Raw genomic sequence first — 25,608 nt, 5'->3', positions numbered from 1 at the left:
CTGAGATTTGTTGATGAGGAAGTTCAGCAAAAGCGGTCATCTTATCGAAAACTTGATTGCTAGACAGAAGTAGACAAAAATAGTCAGAGTTAGTTTGCTAAGTTCCTTCTAACTCGCTGTCAACATGCAATCTCTTAAGCTAAACAGATGCATAAGTAGGTCAGTGTTATAAAACTCGCACCTTACAAGCGGTCAACTGCCGGAAAACTCCCACTGCAGAGGAACTGCTTGACCTTGTGATATAGCCCGGGGCGGACAGTGGTTAGCCAGCAGAGTAAGCCTACAGAAGTGAAGTTTGAATTCAGGCCTCGGAGACAAGCAACGCTGACAAAAGTAAATATATGGATAGAAACAGATCATGCAAAAATCATAATTACCTAAAATGTTAGGGTAATAATCTTCCACAGGATGCACAGTATTACCACTGGGCAGGTCACTATACAAAAAAACCTACTGTAACTCGCAAAATAAATACATGAAATCTCTGTAAACTTGAGGAGCACAAGATTAGACAGTCTTCGTAGCTTCGCGCACGCGCACTCTCTCCTATTTATCATACAACGATTACCGTTTCAAGAGGATGCCCTCAGGGTTCAGTCTTGGGACCTCTCTTCTGGAATGCAGTGCTAGACCTGTGACTCACGAAGGATAGCAATGAGTTCATCAAAGTTGCATATGCAGATGACCTGGTGGTGGTAGTGCAGGGAGGATCAACACAAATTCTCGAACAAAAAATTCAGTCAGTTTTGAATAATTCATGGCATGGGCGGGTTTAAATAAACTAAAGATTTCTGTCACCAAGACCAATTTCATGGTGTTTAAACACCACTTCGATTATGGAAGGCCGCCAACGGGAACACTATATGGTACTCAAATTCCATATGTACAGAACACCAAGTATTTGGGTTTAACTTTAGATGATCGTCTCAGGTTTCATGTGCATGTCACTAATATCAAGGAAAAAATCAAAAAGTTGTTAGAATTTCCCTCAAGGAATGGGGTTTATCCAAAAAATCACTGGTAATGTACTATAAGACGATATTTCTTCCCATTATAGTTTATGGTGCTGGTATTTGGTTTGCGGCTGCTACCAAGGTTACAACTGAAGACAAGCTTCTGTCCCTGCAACGTACAACGCTGCTTACAATTATACGCGCTCCCAGGACAGTGTCGACAAATGCTTTAAAAGTTGTTCCAGGTACCATCCCCTGAGTTTTACACATTATTTTCCGAGGTATTGTATATAACTTAAAGAAGAAAAGGGCGTTACAAATAATGAATATAACCTCTAATCCAAATAACAATATAAAGGAAGAAAAACGTAGATTTTGGGGTGAGCTTGTGAATTGCTGACAGCAACGTTGGGATTTGAGTGAGTATGGAACTATTACAAGAGGGTTCATTCCGGCTGTAAGCTTTGCAATGGACAGGAGGGTGTCTTCTTAGTTTGCTCCCACCATGGCTACGAGTACTTAATCACTGGATATGGCTTAAAGGCCAAACTATTTGAAAGGGGATTAGAACATTACCCCCTACCGTTCGTGTGGTGAGGTTGAATCTTGTAGCCATGCCATCCTTGAATGCGGCCTGTATACTTCAGACAGGCAGGAATTACTAAATAGGTTACCAAACCTCACGGAGATTAATTTACCTCTCTTGGTTCAGAGGTGGGACATCTTTGCTTTGTTTCAAGAATTCTGGGCCACAGTTTTTAAAAGAAGACAGGAGTTAAGAAATCTATTGCAGGATACCAATGAATGGAAGTGCTGCACATTTGACGACAGAACGCTTCGTGTACTGTCATCTTCATAGGATGTTTCTGGTTTACAGTGCGAGTTGATCTTCCGCTCCTGGATAACCAAATGCAGGCTTGCATTTGTGGATGGACTTTTAGTGCAGATAATGTTAATCTAAGTGTTAATGTTTTCAAAGTGTTATTGTTAAGTGAATGTCATTCTAAGTGTGTGTATTTGCTATTTACATGTAAATAATTGTATAATGTTGCTTTTGTTTCAATAAGTATACATTGTTCCTAGTTGGAATTTTTTATTATTATTTTTTTTTTTTTCGCTGGCTTCCAAGTTTGGGCAGCCCTGGGGGGTGGGATTGCTGGCACCTACCAATATAGCACTACTTCCGGTAGGTGCGGGATTTGTACATTACAGCACACACACAAAGAATGGTTGATCCAGGTGTTGATTAGTCCCTGGTGGCGAAATAGCCTGACATAACACTTTTTTTTTCAGGCCTGTTTTGCAGAGGTTCTCAGCTTTTACAGGAGTAATAGGTGGAGATGGGCTTATGTCTAGGAGCCACCCTTGATATCAGGACACACACAAGCAAATATACAAAAAGACTACAGCATATATAAGAGTATGTATATAAATCTTGTATATAAATTGATCAATATGTATCTTGAGAATGTATATACAGTTGTGTATTAATAACAAAAAAAAATGCACTAATAAGTCGTACCCACTTGAATAGCACTATCTCCAGTGGGTGCGGGACTTCGCATACTACAGGGCGGACAACGATTGTAATGGTCCATCTCCACTTGGCTAATGACATATCTAGTTGTGGCCCACCTCGTGGTGTAGAAGGGCATCGGCACGCTTTCCAGGAGATAGCCTGCCCGGACACAAGAAATAACTAAACAACTGTTAACAGGAGAGACTGCTTCTACAGGGATGGCATGCACTTAAATAGAAGCGGTACAAGAATATTTGCTGATGCTATCGAGGCAGTGTTGGGGGGGGGGGTCGGAAAACTGCTAGCTTGGGGAGATACAAGGACTAATAGATTAACAGTAGCCACTGGCAGAGGTGAAAGCGATTCTTGCACAGCTTCTATTGAAATGAGCAGCAACCTGGAAAACAAGATGCAGAATATTTCAGAGACTGCTGGGAGTCATTGCAGTAAAAGTAAACACATGGGTTGTGTTTGGGTAGCTAAGAATAGGAACAGGTGCATGTATACTTGCGTGTACACGAATGCTAGGAGTTTGGTAAATAAATTTGAGGTAATGCTCACAACATCAGAGGTAGACATTGTTGGGAAATCAGAGATGTGGTATCACACAGATATAAGGAATGCAGAACTGGAATTTGGGGAGTACAATGCGTACAGAAAGGGATAGGAAGGGAGGAGGGCTTATGCTATTAGTTAAGAAACACATAAAATCCCAGGAAGTGAAGCCAGTCGACATCGCTGGACAGTGCAGTGTCGAGTCAGTTTGGTGTGACATAAGAATTGGAGATCAAAATGGAGAGTAGGAGTGTGCTATAGGCCTAATGACTCTGATGAGTACAATAAGAAACTGTACAGGGAAATAGAGTGGGCCAGTAAATCAGAGAGTCTTATAATGGGGGATTTTAATTTCCCAGATATTGACTGGAATTTGTGGGTTGGTCACTCACACACTAGCAAGGTTTTCTACATCAGCATGTTCGGGAGGCAACTAGAGGGAGTAATACTCTTGATACCATTATCAGCAGTGATTCTTCATGCATTAAGAATCTGCAGATAAAGGAACCACTAGGTGGCAGTGATCACAGTGTGCTCAAGTGGGATTTAATCAAAAAGGTAACTACCATCAGGGGTAAAGGGAAGGGTTTTTGCTTTCATAAAGGCGACTACGATGGTCTGAGACAGTATTTAAATTCTATACAGTGGGACCAACTGATAATGTTACCAACGGCAAATTCAAAATGGGAAGCATTCAAAGAACCTATCCTGGAAGCTACTAGGCTTTACATACTAACTAAGAAATATTATTCAAAGGTTAGGCCTAAATGGATGTCAGATGAACTAATGAGACATATGGCAGAGAAGAAAAATGCATGGGATACATATAAATTAATATGTGACAGAAGCCTATGATAGATGTAAGCTGATCTGTAACCAAGTTACTAAAAAGGTAAGGCAGGCGAAGGCAGATTACGAGAAATCGTTGGCAAATGATACAAAGAAAAACAGCATAGAGTTTTTTACTTATATAAGCTCTGAAGGAAGGGGATGAATCAGATTGGTCCACTTGATATCGATGGTTCACCTGTTCATGATCCTGCTCGGGTAGGTAACAAACTAAATGAATATTTTGCATCAAAATTCACACATGAGTAGTTATTCAGTGAGCGGAATCCCAGAGGTGTTTTCAACTCTGGCAGTAAGTTAGATAATCTTGTAATAACTGAGGGTAAAGCGGAGGAGAAATTGTTGAAGATAAACACAAGAAAAGCACCTGAGGTGGATGGGATTTTAACAGTTATATTAAAGGAGGCAGCAAAGGAAGGAAGCAAACCCTTAGCCATAATTATGAGAGCTTCTTTGGACTCAGTGGAGGTACCCATAGACTGCAAATGTTCAAATGTAACCCCAAGTCACAAAGGAGGATCAATGGCTGACACAAGTAATTATAGACCTGCGTGTTTAACTTCTGTTCCTGGAAAATTAATGGAGGCACTGATTAAAAAGCACTGCAGGATCATCTAGACAAGACATCAGTTATAGCTCGGACACAGCATGGTTTTGTTAAGGGAAAGTCTTGCCTGTCAAATTTGATTGGATACTATGATGCAGTCACAAAAGAACTGGATGCAGGGAATAACTTTGATATTATATACTTGGATCTTAGAAAGGCTTTTGATACTGTTGCACATGGAAGACTGCTGCACAAATTGGCACAGTGTGGCGCAGTGTGGCATTGGAAGCAAATTGCTGCTATGGATAAAGGGATGGTTGAGGGGGAGAAGACGGAGAGTGGTAATCAAGTACACTGCTCATTTTCCCAACTGATAAAAGAGTAAGACTGAAGATTAAAATACTATGCTGGCATCATCATGGTTGGCACTCCTTGGAAAGCTGATTCCCAGAGAGTGCTTGGCCTTTGGCACTCGCACAGTGGCGCCTGCCCCTGTGCCTTTTGATTCCTCTCCCCATCCCCTATTTCTCCCTATTCGGGTGACTGCCTTCTCTACTGTCCACTTTAGCTTGTTCCTCACAGTCAGACTCCCATTCCTCTTGTTCTGAGGCTTTCTCTTCTCTTCTTTTTTTTTTTTTTTTTAACTTGGTCTTCGTCCAGGACGCTCAGGCGACCCTGGAGGAGACCAGCCAGAGAATAAAGGGCAGCCTGGTTACCTCCTAGCGGTGTGTGCGCGCAACCTGAGGTCCGGCCAGGTGCCCTGCGGCCAAATGCCAGGACACCCAACAGAACCTAACCCAATATGTCATATACAACAGACAACGCTTTTCTGGCATTTACTGTAGTTCTGTGTTTCTTTACAGCGTACATATGGTGCAGATATGAGAAATCACATGTGGCGCCTGAGCCTAACACTATGCACACTATGCTCATTGTGGACTAATTTTATTAGTGGAGTCCCTCAGGGTTCAGTGTTGGGTCAATTATAGTTTTCTGTTTTTACAAATGATATTGATGATGGTATATCAAGCTTAATGTCCAAGTTTGCAGACGATACAAAGGTTGGCAGGGTTGTTAAGGACACTACTGATGCTATACTGCTGGAACAGGATCTGTAAAGGTACAGCAGATGTGCTGAGAGGTGGCAAATGAAGTTTAACATTGACAAATGTAAAGTACTACATATGGGAAACAGCAACCCCAGAGCAACGTATCAACTCTGTGGTAGAGAATGAAAGGGACTTGGGTGTGGTTATGCAGGCAGATATGAAGTTCTCTGAGCAATGCAGACGGGCTGCAAGAGTAGCTCATGGAGTATTGTCAATGATATACAGGAATTTTTCCAGCAGGGATAAGGAGGTGATTAATCCACTGTATAAGGCAATGGTCAGGCCACACCTTGAGTACTGTATACAGGTCTGGAGGCCTCATTTCAAGAAGGATGTAGAGCTGCTGGAACGAGTACAGAGAATGGCAACAAGATTAGTGAATGGAACAAAGTGTTGCTGTTACGAAGAAAGGCTTAAGTTTTGAAAATTACAGTGTCTGGAGACTAGGCACCGGCGAGGTGATTTTATACAGGTGTATAAAGGCTTGAATGGTTTGAGCATGCTCAATGCCGATGGGATTCTTCCTCTTGCTCAGAATAATCACCCGAGAGGGCATAAATTCAGATTGAGGAAAGACAGATGTAGGATAGATGTGCGGCAATTTGACTTTAGCCAGTGGGTAGTTGGTTGGTGGAACAGACTTCCATCCCTAGTTGTGGACGTTGTTAGCCTAAATAAATTTAAGGCTCAGCTGGACAGGTATTTCGAATGAACAGAGGGGTGAAATGGAAGTGTTTTTTTTTTTTTTTTTTTTGGCTGAAGCTCCATAAGCTTGCTTTCTTGCATCACATGCCCCTACTAATGCTAATGCTAACACAACAACAACACGTAATATACACAAACATAACACTACACGTTTCTGGCCGCTCTGCAGAGTTTAGTATCATCACAGAGTAACAGGGCGGAGATGAACTTATGCTCCTGGAGCCGCTATAGAGAAGATACTATATATGTCTACATACATGCACTTATAAGTATTTTAAAATACTTATTATACTTATACCTATATCTGCACTAATAAGTAGTCGGTCTCAGGCGTAGATAGCAAGGTTTTTTCCCCCAGAAACTGGAGTTTTTTTTCGTCCAGCAAAACAGGCAAATCGACCATAGAACATACGCCATTTACAGACAATATATAGTGAATATTTAGGTATATATTAGAAATAATGTGTGGCCCTAATATAATAATTTGATTTTGATTTGCACTAATAATTAAGAGCTTCTTCAGTACTTGGAAACTTTAAAGAATGAGGAACCAAAAATAAGTTAAAAATATTAACTGCGAAAACACAAACGATGACTTTTAAGGGATAACTCAATCTACAGCGTCCCTCACTCTTGAAAATTTACGGAAAACAAATTCCCTGTGTGAGGAACACTAAATACCTGGGCCCGATGTTAGACGACAAGGTGAACTTCATGCTTCACAAACCCGCCTAACAGAGAAAATTAGAAAGTTCACCATGGCCATCATTAGAATTACAAAAACAGACATACATACACAACACACATACACATACTACATAAACCTCACACAACAGTCATTCAGGCCCATTCATGTAGTTTTGATTGAGACGTAGCCCAGTGGTCAGGAGCGAGAGTGCATAGCACACGTTTCTTGAGTGGACCGGGGTTCAAGCCCGTGCCTACTAAATACGATAAATATTTGTATTGACGATTTATTGTAAACCCTACTGACTTGGTTGTCGTGCTGGAGTATAAACAGAAAAAAAAATATTTTAAATTTGACAAACTAAACTATTATATTTAGGCCACCCGAATAATTAAATTCATCTGCCGTGCTGTGTCTTATGTCTGTTAATTGCGTGTGTTCTATGGTCGATTTGTCTGTTTGCTGGGAAGAACCCCAGTTTCTGGGGGGAGAAACCCATGTTATCTACGCCTGAGACCGACTAACTCAGCCACAGAGTAAAAAAAGCCCATTAAAGTTCCTCGCGTCATCGACGGGATTCGAACCCTGGCCTTTTCCACCCGGTGTGGGGAAGACAGCCACGATACCACTGTGCTACACGTTGAGACATTAAAAATTGACAGTGGCACTAGGTGGATTTGGACTGATATCTAGGGGCCACCATAGAACATACATACATGCACTAATCTGAAGTCTGCGCGGCTAGCACAATGGTATCGTCACCGTATTCCCCGCACTTAGTGGGAAAGTCCCGGGTTCGAATTACGCGAGGAACTTTAATGGGCTTTTTTCACTCCATGGCTGCGTTAGTCGCTTTCAGGCGTAGTAGCACGGTTCCCCCCAGAACCTGGTGTTTTTTCGTCCAGCAAAACAGGCACGTCGACCAGAGAACACACGCAATTTACAGACACAGATACGGGTGACCTTAATATAATAATTTGAATTTTTTTTTTTGCACTAATCTGAAGTACTTTTATAATCTTTATACTCAACAAGTAACACATCATTATCATACTTCACAATTTTCTTTGCTTCTGTTTGCATTATTCGCATATCTGCTTGTGATTGTCTTCGTATCGAGGTTCGAATTTTATTTTGGCCTGTTTGTGTAATAGCAATTATTTTTTAAACATTCAATTCTTTATTTCTTGCCATGTTTATCATGAAGCACACAAAACATATTAATAAAAATTGGTAAAGAAGTTGATTCTATTTCAAAAAATTTTGAAAATTAAGAAAAATGAAACGATTCCAAAATTCTTGAAGTAGACTTTTTTTTTTTTTTAATAATTGTAGTGATAAACTGTATTTATAGGTGGTGTTGAAAACTTTCACATGCAATGAGCAGGTATTGAGTAAACATGGGATTATATTATACAAGGAAAGTTACATTTGAGAAATTTGATGTTTAAATTTAGAATCGATTTTCGTAATGTGTAATGGTAAGGCTAGGTGGCTTTTTTGTTTGACTTATTTATAGCTTTTTCAAAGTTTTTATGAATGCGTATTGTTTTGCAATACATGGTTTTCATATAATTTTTATTACTTTCTACGCACCACTGCTGGTGTTCTACGGCTGGTGCTGTCAGCCGTGGGTGATGACTTTTAGCAAAATTTTTGATGCATCTTCTAAGTGTTATTTGGTTATGTACGGTTATTTATTCGAAATTGATTTGCTGAGTCAGGAGTTCGAATGTTCAATTTTGAGTTGGAGTGATCATAAGGATACAGCGATACATGAGTTATGCTTCTAAATGTGAGACCACCCACGCTCATATGCAGGGGGGGGGAAGTTTGAACTACTCATGTTGTTTTTTTACCTTGTGATAAAACATGCCTCCTAAAAATTATGCATTGCCTGTGTGCTCCATGTTTCGGTGTAGTCTGAATACTTTAAAGAAAATTTCTATATAATTGCAGTGATCCCTTTGCTAGCATGTGCTGTTAATCCAACAGCACATGTTTCAAAACTTCATTTTTGCTCACACTTGATTAAAATTTGCTCAACACATATTATATGTATTTGTCATTAAGCTAGCAACCCCTAAGTCACAAAATGTATATATGGTCTAGAAGATGTAATGGGAATTATCACAGAAACATGCAATTTGTATTTTGCGAGGCCATTTGGGGGAAGGTAAATATTATAGACACATGCAACAGGCATTGCATTATAAAAACCTAAATAAATAAAAAAAAAAAAATCTAATTAAATTCAAATGCATAGTTGTTTTTCCGGTGGAAGATGATATAACGATGATAATATAGGTGATTGGTGGTAACAGAATTAATATCGTAGAATGCAGTATTTAGTATTAGTTAAGGCATATGATGCAAGAAAGCAAGCTTATACAGCATCAGCTAAAAAAAAAAAAACCTTTATATTTTGCCCATCCAGTCACTCCAAGTGTTTGTCTAGTTCAGCCTTAAATTTATTTAAGCTATCAATTTCCACAACAACAGATGTAAGTCTGTTCCAGCAATCAACTATCTGCTGGCTAAAGGCAAACTTCCTCACATCTATTCTACAACTCTTTCCTCGATTTGAATCTATGCCCCCTCAGGTTCTTAGTCTGAGAAAGTGGAAGTATCCCATCAGCATTGAGCCTGTTCAAACCATTCAAGGCCTTATACACCTCAATCAGATCACCTCGCAAGTGCCTAGTCTCCAGATGCTACAACTTGCAGAACTTCGGCCTTTCTTTTTAAGTACACCCCTTTGTTTCTCTCACCAATCTTGTTGCCCTTCTCTGTACTGGTTCCAGCAATTCTACATTCTTCCTAAAATGAGGCCTCCACTCTAAGCAGTACTCAAAGTGTGGCCTGACCATTGCCTTATACAAAGGGATAATCACCTCCTTGCCTCTGCTAGCAAAATTCCTATATATCATTGACAAAACTCCATGACCTGCTCTGGCAGCCTGTCGGCACTGCTCAGAGAACTTCATATCTGACTGCACAATTACCCCCAGGTCTTTTTCATTCTCCACCTTCCTGAGTGTAGTACCACAGTTGGTACGTTTCTCTTGGGTTACTTCTACCCATATGCAGTACTTTGCATTTGTCAATGTTACACTTCAGTTGCACCTCTCAGCCCATCTGCCTAACTTTTCTAGATCCTGTTGTAGTAGCATACTGTCTTTAATGTCATTAACAACCCTGCCAACCTTCGGATCATCTGCAAACTTGGATAATTAATCCTGAATATCTTCATCAATATCACTGATAAATACAGAACACAACAATGGACCCAACATCAAACCCTGCGGGGACTCCACTAATCACATTAGTCCATGGAACGCAATGTCCATTGATTACCACTCAACCATCCCTTCATCCATAGCAGAAACTTACCCTTAATGCTATACCGCTCCAATTTGTACAGCAGTCTTCCCTGTGCAGCAGTAACAAAAGCTTTCCTGAAATCCAATTAAAATTATTTTTTTGCATCCAGTTCCTTTGTGACCACATTGTAGTATCCAATTAAATTGGTCTGACAAGACTTCCACTTAACAAACCATTGCTATCTGAACTATTACTGCAGTCTAGTCTAGGTGATCCCGTATCACTTCTTTAACCATTGACTCCATTATTTTCCCCAGAACAGAAGTGAAATTAACAGGTCCATAATTATTTGTGTTGCTCTTTAAAAAACCCCCCTTTGCAAATTGGAGATACCTTTGCACATCTCTAGTCCATGGGGACCTCCCCCAAATCTAAGGATGCTCTTATAATTATCGCTAAGGGTTTGCTAACTTCTGTTGCTGCCTCCTTCAATATAACTGGATAGATTCCATCCATCCATCCCAGGTGCCTTTTTTATGTTTAACTTCAATTTCTCCTCCACTTTGCTCTCAGTTATTACAAAATCACTTAGCTTCCTGTTAAGAGTTTGATAAACTTCTGGCATTCCCTTCCTTGAATGTAGATGAATACTCATTCAGTTTATCAGTGACTTCAGCAGGATCACCAAAGATTTCCCGTAATCTGTCTTTGCCTGCCTAACCTCCTTTGTGACTTTATTACAGACTAGCTTATATCTGCCGTACGTTTCTGTGTCGCCTGATAATTTTTATGCATCCCATGCATTTTTCTTTTCTGCCATGAGTCTCATTAGGCATCTCCGTAGCTAGGTGGGCAGGAGCAGCAGTGTGTAGCACAGCCTTGAACAGCACATTGTGGCCGGCAAAATTCCTACCAGAAAATAACTTGTAGGCTGAGGAAACCCATTGTAACTGGAATCACTCCTCTTGATGATAGGTTTATGGGTAAGGAAATGTTCAATTTTGCCTTACCCATAACCCAGCCAACAGCATTTTGCTGTAAGGTTTGGTGTCCTTAAAGTTTAATTTAAAATAATATAACCACATCTTAATTTCCTATAATAAATTACCTTGCGAATATTTAAAATGGATAGTAGAGAAAGTATTATGTTTTTTAAGGAATTGATGCTGCTGTTGAATACATTTTTTATATGATGATAAAGCTTGGACTACAGTACAGTTAAAATGGAAATAATATAAAGCTGTAACTGTTGTACTCATTATGGGGGTCCTAATTTTTATATTTATGATGGCAGGACGTCTTATAAGTTGGCTGTATTATAATGAAGTATCTGGCTATTATCTTATCATAAATAAAGATAAGATAAAAAATACTTTTGAAAGATAGTACGCAGTGGAGATGGCTGTGCCTGTATGTTTCAAAGTTTACTGTTTTCGGGCACCTCCATAGCCAGGTGGGCAGGAGCAGCAGTGCGTAGCACACACTTCTTGATTATACTGGGGTTCGAGCCCGTGACCACCAAATACGGAGGATGCGGAAAGGTCAGGGAATGACCACCGCATATCCCCGGAGCAATATGGCCTTAGTTGCTAATACTCCTAAAAACCAAATAACAACTGTTCTCGAGAGTCATTTGATAATTTTCACTTGAGTGTGTGCTACTGGGTTAACAGCTGTGATCTATGACTGCACTGTACATAAAAAAGGGAAAAAAAAAAAAAAAAAAGTGTAAACTGCAGCCATTATTAATCCACTGCAGGGTGGCAGCCACCCCAATGCTTCATGTTGAGTGAAATGGACCATAACACTAGCCAACACGATATTTACCTCCAAGAACCTAAATGCCATTTTTAACCAATTTTTATGCATAGATTTCGAAAATCGCCATGATAGTTTCACATCACATCACAGTTATTAAATATAGAGCCGACCGGGCTAGCCGAGTGGGTAAAGTACCTGCCCGGCAACCCAAAGGTCGCGGGTTCGATTCCCGCCTCGGGCTTGGATTAAAGTACTGCAAAAACCTTGGGAGGTGCAATATGGCCACAGAAGCCGATGCGCCAACAACTACCAAATCAAAAAAAAAAAAAAAAAAAAATTAAATATAGAGGGAGTTACATTTTATCAAAATATGCCAATTTCGCATAATCTAGCCATATATGACATACTGATATATTTTAAGAGATATTAGCTAATTCTCTTAATTTTGGCAATCGATTCTGGCCTCAGTTTTCTTGTTATAAACAAAATCAGACTTCTACCTATGATTCTTAGGTTCATATTCCTCTGCAACAATTTACAATTTAAAGAGAGCACACTTAGTGTTTTTGGTCAGGATTTTTGTAGGTTGTGCCATGCCTTTCCAAGTATTAACTGATCGTGATATGTTCCCAGGGTTGTAAATCTATCCCCCAAACATAAACAGCCCCTCGAGAGCAGGAGGGTGTGCGCTCAGCAACCCTTGTGGTACCAGTAAAATAATTTCTGGCTCCACCAGCCGATTCGCAAATATTTTTCCTTTCAGTGTTTTCACACGAGTAGAACTAGTAAGTTGCCAAATCTGATAAAAATTAAATTTGTGTTGTTTTTATATTGTAGTGTTCAAAACTGAATTTACATTTTCAGAAATTCATTTAGTGCTACAATGAATAAGCAGATACATAGGAAGTATATTAATCATCCAGACAATTTTTGTTGTTTGTGGATGGTTTAGCCCAAAGACTCAAGAGAAAAATATCTATGACATTACAAAATTTCGTATTCTTTTTATTTCGGATGTAAAATTGGTGATCAAGACAAACCTTGGGTTCCTCACAAGTGTTGTATTACCTACAACAAAAACTTAGGAAGTGGTTACATGGCGAACTCAGTGTTACCTTTTGCAGTCCCTATGGTTTGGCGAGAACCATCTTTGGCAATCATTTAAGGCAATAGTACAGTAGACTTTCAGAATAATGGCACACTCTGGGATTCAAGGTGCCATTATTTCGATTTTTCAGTTATCTAGAAAGTTTTATTTTTAATGTATTTAATGCAGAAATAATGAGGCCAAATAAGAGATAGAGATATTAAGAATGCAATTTTATTAACTGCACGTAAAAAAACATAAACATGTTGATGATCCAATGTTATATTCTCCTATTAATACTCTGCTTATGCTCTGTTATATTTTCTTTATTACATCAAGTTTAGTTTGCGTGGGTAGCACAGTGGTTTCATAACAGTCTTCCCGACACTGGGTGAAAAAGGCTTGCATTTGAATCCTGTCGATGATGCAACTAACTTTTATAGCCTCTTTTCACTCTTTGGCTGAGTTAGTGGGTCTCAGGCTAGATAGCAAGGTTTTTCCTCCAGAAACTGGGGTTTTTTTTTTGTCCAGCAAATCGAGCAGAGAACACATGCAATTACAGACACAATACACATGGGTATATAAATTAACATTCCTGGTGACCCTAATGTAATAGTTTTGGCTTATATCAAGGTTGTCACTAAGCTTTAATGTTGTTCTTCTTTTCTTCTCTGTATGAGGTTTAATTAACTAAAAGGAGCTGTTGTGAGGGTTTTTAATTTAAAATTCAATTAAAACTAATTATACCGTAAAACAGCGGCATAATTAGTATTAGCAATGGCAACATGGTGTAAGGAAGCCCATGGCTTATGCTGCACCAGCCAAAAAAAGAAAAAAAAAATCTTCAAGAGGATTTTTTTTCATTTACTGTGGATTTCCTCAGCCTACAAGTTATTTTTTGGTAGGAATTTTTTCCCACCATAAAGTGTGGTTTAAGGTGTATTTGTCAGTTAAACCTTGAGCTGTCATGCACTCCTATACTCAAATCCATCCATGTCCTCCTAGGTCTTCCTCTTCTTCTTCCAGGAATTATCCATTCCAGGATAGCTTTTGGATATCTGGTTTCTTGCATCCGTTTTATATATCCATACCATGTTAAATGCTTTTCATTGATAGTGTCAATAATATTCTTTTTCACTTCCATTTTCTCCCTTATGTCTTCATTCTGTTTTCTGTCCCTTTTAGAAGTCCTTGCTGAGCATCTCCAAAAATCCATTTCTGTGGAGTGCAATTTGTTTTCCACTCACCTATTCAACGTCCATGTTTCTGCTCCATACTATAGAAGCCTTTGTACAATCGTTTGAAATATAAGTTTCTTTGTTTTATTTAGAATATTTCTGTTCCATAGAACAGAATTTAACATGCCAATTGCCTTTCTGCTATCTGCAATTCTCTTATTGATCTCTGCTTGGGATGATCTATCACTTTCTAAGATTGATCCCAAATATTTGAATTTATCGACTTGTTTAATATTAAAACCTTCAATATTTAGAATGTGTCCTTATCCTGAAGTTTTGCTAAAGTTGATTTTTAGACCCCATCGTTTATATTCCTCAAACAATTTATTACATGCATCTTCTAAGTCTTGTGCTATCACCACCTGATCGTCTGCAAAAGTAAATTGTGAATATGGACGTGTTCTTATTGATCGGCAATTCCATTTTATTGCATTTTTTTTTGAGATCTTAGGCAGATGTCGATGTAAATTTTGAAAAGCGTTGGTGACATACAACAGCCTTATAATAAGCCTTTTGAAGTGTGGAAATCAGGTGACAAAGCTGATCCCACTTTAATTCTGCATCTATTATTCTTGTAAATTGTCTTAATAATTTTAATCAATTGTCCATCAATATTTGCCTTTTTCAGTGCTTCCCATAAGAGTTTTCTTGGAACACTGTCATATGCCTTTTCAAGGTCAATGAAAATCATAAAGATTTATTTTCCTTTCGATTGGCATTTTTCAAGGATCTGTTGAGATATAGTCTATACATGACCTCCTGGCTGAAAAACCGCTTTGTTCTTCTGTCACCTCGATTCAGGCTTCTAAACGGTTCTTTATACATTTTCCAAGAATCTTTAACAGCAGGTTCAGATGCATATTCCTCTGTAATTTGAACAGCTTTTCCGATCGCCTTATAAATTGATGTAATATATCCTGTTGTCATTTCTTTCGGTATTTCTTCTCCTCTCAGTATACCATTTAACAGTTTTTGTATCAAAATAGCCACTCCTCTTCCTCCATATTTCAGAAGTTCCATATAAACTCCTCCAGGTCCAAGTGATTTGCCACTCCTTCCCTCCTTTAGTAAGAGTTCCACTTCCCTAAGAAACTTTTAAGCCTGAGTTTTCCACACCAAAAGAGTCTTCCACGCCATCTAACTCTTCCCGGTCTTCTTTTAAAAGTCCTTTATAGTACTTCATCCAATCTTTCAAAGGTATTAATTTCAAACTAGCATTGTGTTTATTCTGTTTTCTCAAGTCTTTAAGGACCTTCCACGATTCTGCTGATTGCTTGAAGCCCAATTTGCTATTAATAATCGCGCACTTCATTTTTTGCTTTTGCTATCAACCGATTGGCTATTTTCTTCTTTTCAACATAAATGTTCCTATATTCATCATTCTTTTCACCCAGCCATTTCTGATATGCAAGTTTATTTTCCTCTATAGCAGATCTTACTTTCTCTGTAATCCAGGTCTTTTTTGGTCCTTGGCTCTTCTTTTTGCCTAGCATTTCATGAGCTATTTTTTTTTTTTTTTTTTTTTTACAATATTTTATAAATATTCGTAGATTTCTTCAGTATTACTTTTTATCTCTATGTTAACTGCAGCATCCAATCTCTGGATGAAGTTATTTCTAATGCTGTTGTCCTGAAGTAGTTCAACATTAAATTGATCAACTTGTAGCATTTCTTCTTCCCTGCATAGTTGGTTGTCCACTCTTATTTTCTTAATCCCTTTCCACCTGTGTTCCAAATACAGAGGATGCGGAAAGGTCAGGGAATGACCACCGCATAGACCCGGAGCAATATGGCCTTAGTTGCTAATGCTCCTAAAAACCAAACAACAACACCACCCACCACCTGTGTTGTTTTTACAAAAAAATGGTGAGATCCACATTCGGCTCCCCTATAAACTCTGACATCTTTCAATACACATGTCCCTGAATGTTTTGAAATAATGTAATCTATAACTGATCTAATTTGTCTTGTATCCTGTGATGTGACTAAGTATATTTATGGATATCCTTGTGTTGGAAAAATGTGTTGTTTATTCTCAAGTCTAACTGTTCACAAAGATTGAATAGTCTGTCTCTGTTGTTGTTCCTCTCTTTCTTTCCAAATCTTCCAATAACTTTGCTATTTTGTTCAGTTCCTACTCTTGCATTGAAATCCCCATTAAAATTATCTTTGTTCTTAGGGTTTTTTTATATTAGTTCTCTCCGATCCTCCCAAAATTCATCCTTCAAGGTATCAGCAATGTCATTAGTTGGGGCATATGTTGTTGTTGTTTGGTTTTTAGGAGCATTAGCAACTAAGGCCATATTGCTCCGGGAATATGCGATGGTCATTCCCTGACCTTTCCGCATCCCCTGTATTTGGTGGTGACGGGCTCGAACCCCGGTCTAATCAAGAAGCGTGTGCTACGCACTGCTGCTCCTTCCCACCTGGCTACGGAGGCGCCTTCGGGGCATATATTCCCAAAATATATATTTCTCTCCCATACATTGTCAATTCCACTGAGATCATTCTTTCATTAATAAATTGTTAGTTTTTGATGTTATGTCTCAATTTCTTTTTAACAGCAATAGAAACTCCTGCTCTTTCACTCTTATCGACTCCACTCCAAAAATGGTAGTATTCTCCCATTATTTCCTCTCCACATCCCTTTTTCTTTTTCTCTGATAACACTGTCTAAATTGAATTTTTGCAGTTCATCTGGAAGAAAGTTTCTTTTATTTGAAAGACCTTGAATATTCCAGCATCCCAAAATCATTGTCATTTTCCGTTTGCCAAGTCTTTTCAGAAAGTGCAGTCAGTTTTCATTTCCACTTGTTGGTCGTTTAGCATTTGTGTGTTTTTTACACTGAACGAGGAGCTAGCCCGTTGCAGCAACCCCCAACCTGGATAAACAGGGTATCTCTCTTAGTCTGGCCCCTACCTTTTGATCCATCTGGCTTGGGAGGCCCTACTAGTAGCTAAGCTACTGCCGACTTAGCTCTCCGGGTCATCGGGACATGCAAGCCCCACCCCACCGTGACAAGGTGGAGAATACCATCGGGGGAGAAAAATAAATCCAAATAATAATAAAATAAAATAACAAAAAATAAATAAATAAAATAATATAATAAAATAATAATAAGAAGAAAATTAAAAATAATACCTATTAATTCTTTCAGTTCTAAATTCATCCATTTACTTCTGTATTCATCAATGCTTCTCCCGCAGTCTTTGTTACTGTTGTTTTTGTGTTCATAAATATCTTATATTCTTTCCATAACTGTCATCCGATTCATGGTTTAGTCTTCATCTGTAGAGATCCGCAATATTTTCCTTTAGCGATTCAGTATTAAACCTGTTATCATCGATTTGTTTATTTTTGGATTTGTAATTATTTAATTTTTTTCCTTTTTGGTAGATCCACAGAAATGCTGATGTGGCCTTCACCAAAAAATGATCAGACCTGCAATTTGTACCTATCTGCACTCTAACATCTTTAACATGGATTGTATTTTGCTGCTTAAAAATTACAAAGTCTACCATCAATTTCACTTTTCTTGTTTCTTATCCATGTGTACTTATGTAACTCTTGGTGTGGAAGAAAGTATTACCAATCTTCAGTTTGAGCTGTTCACACAATTCAATTAATCTCTCTCCGTTGTTATTTTCATTTTCTCCAAATCTTCCTACGACTTTACTCACTTTACATCAAAAAGATTAATCACCTGAGAGGGCATAAATTCAAATTGAGGAAAGACAGATGTAGGATAGATGTGCAGAAATTTGCCTTTAGCCAGCGGGTGGTTGGTAGGTGGAACAGACTTCCATCCCTTGTTGTGGAAGTTTATAGCCTAAATAAATTTAAGGCTCAGCTGAACAGGTATTTCAAACGAACAGAGAGGTGAAGTGGAAGTGGTTTTTTTTTTTTTTTTTTTTGGCTGATGCTGCATAAGCTTGCTTTCTTGCATCATATGCCTCTACTAATGCTAATGCTACTAGTTCTGATTTCTTCCATGACTTCTTTCAGTTCTTTATCCTCCGAAAGGGTGTCATTGGTGGGTGCATATACTCCAACAATCGCGAGTCCTTTCCAAATATCTTTAATTTCACAGTTAAAATTTGTTCATTAATACAATTCCACATTGTCATAAATTTTCTGAATTTTTTACGTATGAGGTACGGAGACTTCTGCCTTGGCTTTCCTACATCTATCACCACCACTCCACAGATGTACATACTCTCCGATCGTTTCCTCACCCTTCCCTTTCTTCTTTGTTTCCGAAAAAATAATCATGTCCATTCCTAATTCATTTGATTCCAATAAAACTTGATCTTGGCTTGTATTTTAAACCCTATATTCCAGCATCCAATATTCATGATCTGTGTTCCTCATCTCTGAGTTTTCTGTCCGACTTTGTCTTTGAGCATTGCTAAGTTTTTATGATGAATGGGGATGCTAGCACATCACGTCAACCCCCAACCTGGAGGGACAGAGTATCTCTCTTAGTCTGGCTCCTCACTGTAGATCTGTCTGACTTGGGTGGCCCTACCGGTAGCAAGCTACCGTTGATATAGCTGTATAGTCCATTGAAGCACACAAGCCCCCACCTAAGACAAGGTTGAAGATACCTGAGGGGGGGATATTGAATACAAATTATCTGAAATTAATAAATTGAAAGTTTTTTTTTTTTTTTGCTTTTATTTTTAATCCTAATTTCATTTAAAGAAACTGACACTTCAATATTCAACCGTAAGAAACAAAACTATCATGTCATAAACTGGAATTTAGTCTGTTTTCTTTTAGCCTTTAAGTTGTTGCTCATTCAAATAATTGAAATAATTGTCTCCATGGGCAGTTGAGGCTGATGATGATTTGTAGGGAAATGAAAAGGAGAGAGACTGGAGAATCTGTTTTACTCGATTTGACTCCTCTAGCTTGTAATATAGTTGGTGTTTTTGGAAAAAGTTTTTCTCAGTTTTTTTTTTTTTTTTTTTTTGTTTTCTTTTTACAAAGAATATTATAAAACTACATTAAAATTGGAATTTTTAAAAAAGATTTGTACGTATCTTCATTAACAAATTGGTCATTTGTACTAGTCCACATTGAAAAATATAAACATGATATAATAATGTTATTCTCTGTAATGTGTGATAATTTCACTTTACTTGTGTGGTGTTGGAATTAAGTCTTTCAAAAGAATGCAATGAAAAATTTAAGAAGACACATGCAAGACACATGCATGTTTTGCATTGTGTACTATCTGTAATATTAAACTTTCCAGATCAATTCAAGCATTGAGAAATGCACTGTAATCAGACATTTACATTCTCAGATATTTTGTGGTACTTTGTGTAGGAAGTACCATGAAACATCTGGTAATAATCTGTAATGCTTTAAGAAATAAAAGGCAGTTTATACACTCCACATCAGTTTGTGTTCATCATTTTGCCAATTTTCAGTTCTTGATATACTTGTGCACCGTGCAGATAAAAGAATATTTTAGATGTAGCATTTCATTTTGTTTATGTCATACAAGCCAGATGTTTATCTGCATCTTTAACCAAGTTAAGTGTGGTGGTTATGCAGGCATTTTGTTCAAAATTATGTTTCCAGATAGTGAAATGGAAACCAATGGTAACTTTTACAATAAAAAAAGAAAAAAAAAAAAGCTGTAGAAATACAAGCACTGTTAGTAAAATTACCTGGACAGGGAAAGAAGTGGTGATGGCTCAGAAAAACAAGAATGTTTGATTGCTGCAGATGGCAGTTCTAAATCTCATTATGGCAGCGGTTCCCAAACAGACGTGGACAAAAGGTTTCTCCACTTCTTCCTTGAATTTATTTAAGCTATCAACTTCCACAACGACTTAGCTCTCTGGAAGTATGTTCCAGCAATAAACTACCCATTGGCTAAAGGAAAATTTCTGCAAATCTATTTGACAACTGTTTTTCTTCAATTTCAGTTTATGCTCCCTCAGGTTTGTAATCTGAGAAAGAGGAAGAATCCCAGCAGCATTGAGCCAACTCAATCCATTCAAGATCTTAAACACCTCAATCAGATCACATTGCAGGTTCTTAGTCTCTTGATTAGCATTAGCTACGGTACATGTTGCAAGAAAGCAAGCTTATATAGCATCATCAAAAAAAAAAAAAAAAAACACACACACCCCCCCTTCTCATTTCACTCATCCACCCACTCCAAATGTTTGTCTAGTTCTGCCTTGAATCTGTTTAAGCTATCAGCTTCTATGACAGATGGAAGTTTGTTCCAGCAATCAACCACCCACTGGCTAAAGGCAAACTTCCACACATCTATCCTACAACTGTCTTTCCTCAATTTGAATTTATGCCCTCTCAGGCAATTATTCTGAGTAAGAGGAAGATTCCCATCAGCATTGAGCATGCTCAAACCATTCAAGGCTTTATACACTTCAATCAGATCACCTCGCAGATGGCTAGTCTCCAGACACTGTAATTTGCAAAACGTAAGCCTTTCTTAGTAAGAGCAACCCTTTGTTCCCCTCAACAATCTTGTTATCTTTCTTTGTACTTATTCTAGCAACTCTACATCCTTCCTAAAATGAGGCCTCCAGACCTGTACATAGTACTCAAGGTGTGGCCTGACCATTGCCTTGTACAACAGGATAATCACCTCCCTGACCCTGTTAGCAAAATTCCTATATATCATTGACAAGACACCATGACCTGCCCTGGCAGCCCATCTGTACTGCTCAGCGAACTTCATATCTGACTGCACAATTACCCCAGTTCACTTTTATTCTCCACTTCCCAGAGTGTAAGTACCACCCACTTGGTACATTTCTCTTGGGTTACTGCTACCCATATGCAGTATTTTGCATTTGTCAAAGTTAAACTTCAGTTGTCACTTCTCAGCCAATTTGCTCAACTTATCTAGATCCAGTTGGAGTATCATACTGTCTTTACTTTCGTTAACAACCCTGCCAACATTTGTATTATCTGCAAACTTGGACAGTAAGCCTGATGTACCTTCATCAATATCATTGATAATTACACAAAACAACAATGTGCCCAGCACTGAATGCGGAACTCCACTAATAACATTTGTCCACGAAGAGCAGTGTCCATTAATTACCATCCCTGTCATCCCCCATCCAACCATCCATTTATCCATTGTAGCAACATACCCTTAATGCCATATCGCTCCAATTTGTACATCAGTACAAATTCAAGTATTTGATATCAAAATTATTTTTTGCATCTAGTTCCTTTGTGACCACATCGTAGTATCCAATCAAATTGGTCAGACAAGACCTCCCTTTAACAAACCCGTGCTGTGTCTTAACGATTACTGCTGTCTTGTCTAGATGATCCTGCAATGCTTCTTTAACCAGTAACTGACAGGTCTATAGTTACTTGTCACCTTTTGAACCTCCTTTGTGAATTGGTGTTACATTTTCACACCTCCAGTCCAGGAGGACCTCCCCTGAATCCAAGGAAGCTCTCATAATTATGGCTAACGGTTTGCTTGCTTACTTTGTTGCCTCCTTTAATATAACTGGATAGATCCTGTTCACGCCAGGTACCTTTCTTATGTTTATCTTCAACAATTTCTCCTCCACTTTGCTCTCAGTTATTACAAAATCACTTAGCTTCTTGTTAGAGTTTGATAAACGTCTGACATTCCCCTCCCTGAATAACTCCTCATGTGTGAATTAGCATTAGTCAAACCACGTGCCACTGCTAGAAGTTGCGGAGGAGTAAAAATAATCCATTGCGTCCAGTACTGAACAATCTTAGTAGCCTGCAAAGATTCTTCCCATCAAATGTAGCAAAAAATATTTAACTCTCTGCACATAGATGCCGAAAAACTCTCCGAGGATGCAACATACCACAAAGAGATCTTCCAGAATTCTTACAGACTTACCGAAATATGAATCAGCTGCAAAGTGACAACATTCCAAAGAATTGTGAGTAAAAGTGAAACTTTCTTCTTTAAGAGCAGAAAGTTTCACTTTTAATTTGGACGCAATTGGTAAGCTGTTGACTGAAGAATTATACTTTCACTAACAGTTGTGTAAATATATATGAAATTACTGAATTGTAAATATATGATTTGTATAATGTATGTACACAGTCATTAATGTGTAAATACTGTATTAAAAATAAAATGTGTATATAATATTTCGGAACGAGACTATGTGTTCAGTATATGTAATGCACTGCCCATAGTAGTTCGTACCCTGACATGTAATTAGCACCCTCCTGATACTTTTCCGTCCCGGGGTGGTTTCCTTATGGGAAATAAACAGATGATAATAATAATAATAATAATTAGCGTTAGTAGAGGCATATGATGCAAGAAAGCAAGCTTATACAGCTTCAGCCAAAGAAAAAAAAAACCCCTCCCATTTCATCCCTCCATTCCATTCATTCCAAATGCCTGTCCAGCTCAGCCTTAAATTTATTTAGGCTATTAACTTCCATGACAAAAGATGGAAGCCTGTTCCACCAATAAACTACCCGTTAGCTAAAGGCAAATTTCCGCACATCTATTCTATAACTATCTTTCCTCAATTTGAAACTGTGACCCCCTCAAGTTCTTAGTCTGAGCAATAGGAAGAATCCCTCAGCATTCAGCTTCCTCAACCCATTCAAGGCCTTGTACACCTCAATCAGATCACCTCGCAGGTGCCTACTCTCCAACGCACTGCGATTTGCAGAACATAAGTCTTTCTCGGTAAGAGCACCCATTTGTTCCCCTTACCAATCATGTTGCCCTTCTTTGTACTCATTTTAGCAACTCTACATCTTCCTGAAATGAGGCCTCCAGACTTGTACACAATACTCTAGGTGTGGCTGACCATTGCCTCGTATAACGGGATAATCACCTCCCTGTCCGTGCTAGCAAAATTCCTATATATCATTGACAAGACTCCATGATCTGCCCTGGCAGCCCGTCTGCACTGCTCAGCAAACTTCATATTTGACTGCACAATTACCCCCAGGTCTTTTTCACTTTCTACTTCCCCAAGTGTAGTACCACACAGTTGGTACATTTCTCTTCGGTTATTGTTACCCATATGCAGTACTTTGCATTTGTCAGTATTAAATTTCAGTTGCCACTTTTCAGCCCATTTTCCCAACTTATCTAGATCCAGTTGGAGTAGCATACTGTCTTTACTGTCGTTAACAACCCTGCCAACCTTTGTATCATCTGCAAACTTGGACATTAAACCTGATATACCTTCATCAATATCATTGATAAATATACATAACAACAATGGGCCCAACACCGAACCGAAGTGGGGAACTCCACTAATAACATTTGTCTACGAAGAGCAGTATCCATTGATTACCATTCTCTGTCGTCTCCCACTCAACCATCCCTTTATCCATTGTAGCGACTTACCCTTAATGCCATACCTCTCCAATTTGTACAGCAGTCTTCCATGTGTAACAGTATCAAAAGCTTTCCTGAAATCCAAGTATATGATATGAAAATTATTTTTGGCATTCAGTTCCTTTGTGACCACATCATAGTATCCAATCAAATTGGTCAGACAAGACCTCCCTTTGACAAACCCATGCTGTGTCTTAACTATTACTGCAATATTGTCTAGATGATCCTGCAATGCTTCTTTAACCAGTGATTCCATTATTTTCCCTGGAACACAAGTTAAGTTAACAGGTCTGTAGTTACTTGTGTCACATTTTGAACCCCTTTGTGAATTGCTGATACATTTGCACACTGGAGGTGTGCAAATGTATCAGAATGGGGACCTCCACTGAGTCCAAGGAAGTTCTCATAATTATGGCTAAGGGTTTTCTTACTTCCTTTGCTGCCACCTTTAATATAACTGGATAGATCCCGTCCACCTCAAGTGCCTTCCTTATGTTTAACTTCAACAATTTCTCTTCCACTTTGCTCTTAGTTATTACAAAATCACTTAAGCTCCCTGTTAGGGTTTAATAAACTTCTGGCATTCCCCTTATTGAATAACTCATGTGTGAATGTAGATGCAAAATACAGTGAAACTTCTCCTAACGGACACCTCTCGTTAACGGACATCTCTCTACAACGGACATTTTCAAATTCCCCAACTCACCTCCATTGGTTTTAACGTGTTTGCAGCTTCTGTCTAGCGGACATTCTCTGTAACGGACGCGGACAGGCAATTTGCACTGTTTCGTTTAGATTAGCACTTAATTTGATCTCCCCATAACGGACAGCGGGCGAGCTCACGGCCCTTTTTCTAGGAACGTTTCTTCCACGTATTGCCTCAATCGTGTGTTTATTTTCTATTTCCGATTCTCTGAATTTTATCAAGGTTTACGTCGCGGTTCTAAACCCGTTTTCAAGAATTTTAAGGCACGTGTAAAACTTCTGATGAATTCGGTGTGTGCAGGGAGGTGGGGAATATGGTCGGCCTTTCGTCTTTCAAGTTTCAGTTTTCAGTTTTGTTCAGTGTCGTGTGAAGTGCACAGTGTCTTCTCGTAAACATTTAACTTTAAAAGATAGTCGAACTCATTAATGCGTATGATCGGCAAAAAAATAGTGTTCGCAATTTCGCTGTAAAATTCGAAATCGGGAAGATGCAGTTAAGCGACATCCTAAAGAAAAAAAATGAACTGCTCAAACAATTTTGGCAACACGTAAATGATCAGGTTCAAAAATCATTCCCGAAAACTGTTGGACTTCAAATTTGTCGCGCACCCACAAAATCCTCGTTGTTTCAAGGGCATAAAGTTGAATCTTTTGGATGTTGACTGGAAGTCTAATAAAAAAGCTTGGATGACACGAGATATCATGAGCGAATTGATAAGCCACTTTAACCAAAACATGATTCGTCAAAACAGAAAAATTATTCTTTTCATGGATAATGCTGCATCTCACCCGCACATTGAATTGTCCAACATTCAAATCATTTTTCTGCCACCAAACACATCTGCAGAGTGTCAGCCCTTGGATCAAGGGATAATAAAAAAATTTAAACTTCACTACAGAAAACGTGTTTTAAGACATCTCATTGCAAACATGAATGATGTAACATGTGCGAGTGACCTTGCAAAGAAAATCAGCATCCTATATGCGATTCAATGGATTTCCTCTTCAGTAAACGCAATTAGAAAACAAACTGTCGTGAACTGTTTTGTAAAGTCTGGCTTCTCAAACACAAAAATTGAAGTTGTGAACAGCAATGTGGAGCACCAAGAAGAACAAGAACTTCAGCATCTATTGATAATGTACGATACTTCCGCTACAAGTGACCCTGGCTACAAAGATATAGACTCAAACCTCACTACACAAGAT

General features: G+C 38.6%; 1 protein-coding gene across 4 annotated transcripts in view; it reads left to right on the top strand.

Moving 5' to 3' along the window:
• The first annotated feature begins 8,298 nt into the window (after nt 1–8,298).
• Nucleotides 8,299–25,608, top strand: part of qm (geranylgeranyl pyrophosphate synthase quemao) — a 262,140-nt gene continuing 244,830 nt past the window's right edge. For 2 of the 4 annotated variants that reach the window (XM_090379637.1, XM_090379636.1), the window contains exon 1: nt 8,299–8,406. The gene's annotated coding sequence lies outside the window, so the exon portion shown is untranslated. Of the gene's footprint in view, nt 8,407–8,700; nt 8,721–25,608 lie in introns of those variants that run through there. The other 2 variants (XM_090379639.1, XM_090379638.1) reach the window with 2 other exon arrangements.

Source organism: Mastigoproctus giganteus, chromosome 8 (genome assembly GCF_048544385.1).
Source record: "Mastigoproctus giganteus isolate SK-2022 chromosome 8, ASM4854438v1, whole genome shotgun sequence".
NCBI classification, from domain to species: domain Eukaryota; kingdom Metazoa; phylum Arthropoda; class Arachnida; order Uropygi; family Thelyphonidae; genus Mastigoproctus; species Mastigoproctus giganteus.
This window is presented reverse-complemented; position numbering and strand designations above follow the sequence as displayed.